Source organism: Schistocerca gregaria, chromosome 9, assembly GCF_023897955.1.
Source record: "Schistocerca gregaria isolate iqSchGreg1 chromosome 9, iqSchGreg1.2, whole genome shotgun sequence".
Classification (NCBI taxonomy): domain Eukaryota; kingdom Metazoa; phylum Arthropoda; class Insecta; order Orthoptera; family Acrididae; genus Schistocerca; species Schistocerca gregaria.
In genome coordinates this window covers 32186957-32187859 of record NC_064928.1, presented here as the reverse complement: position 1 = coordinate 32187859, position 903 = coordinate 32186957, and positions in this window count along the sequence as shown.

The following is a 903-nucleotide window of genomic DNA, read 5'->3' as shown; positions in this document are numbered from 1 at the left end:
TACTCGATAGCCATTTCTAGGCGCAAGTAAATGACGAAAGGCAACGCGATTTTGTTATCAAGTAACGACTTCATCAATTACTTTAGTTTTAATGTAATCGACGAGTAATTACTGATGTTTTATATAAACATGAAAAGGATTCCATAGACAGGGAAAGAACCGTGTTGGGTTCGTATCTCCGTCACAGAACTTCACATCAAGCATTTCATCTTTAAATGCATGCAGACTTTGTTTCTTCAGAATAGAGGTATATCACACTTCTTTCGCAGTTAGTTAACAGGGACGAAAGGGTCTTGATAGAAGTCCCGGTTTATTACAAAAATGTCTCTTTTATTTTCAAGTTCAGATTTGGCTACTGGTATTGGCAAAAACTTCGATTATTCATGACTCTTCATGGCTAGTCATCAATATGATATGATTTGATTAGATTACATTAGATTAATTCTTGTTTCATAGATCATAAATACGATATTTCGTAATGATGTGGAACATGTGATTTTGATGAAAGATTTCTTTACATACCATGATTCAATTACTTTACAATTTTTTACTCTCTCTCTCTCTTTCTCTCACTCTTTTTGATTTTTGTCAAATGTCTCAAATGGCTCTGAGCACTATGGGACTTAACTACTGTGGTGATCAGTCCCCTAGAACTTAGCACTACTTAAACCTAACTAACCTAAGGACATCACACACATCCATGCCCGAGGCAGGATTCGAACCTGCGACCGTAGCAGTCCCGTGGATCCGGACTGCGCGCCTAGAACCACTAGACCACCGCGGCCGGCTGATACACAAACATTCGTTTTTTTTATTTCTTTTATTTGTTTGTTGTGCTCGACTATCGGCGAGGCACGAAAACTTCTGTGAATGAATTTCTTAGTTTTGAGTACACTTACGAAA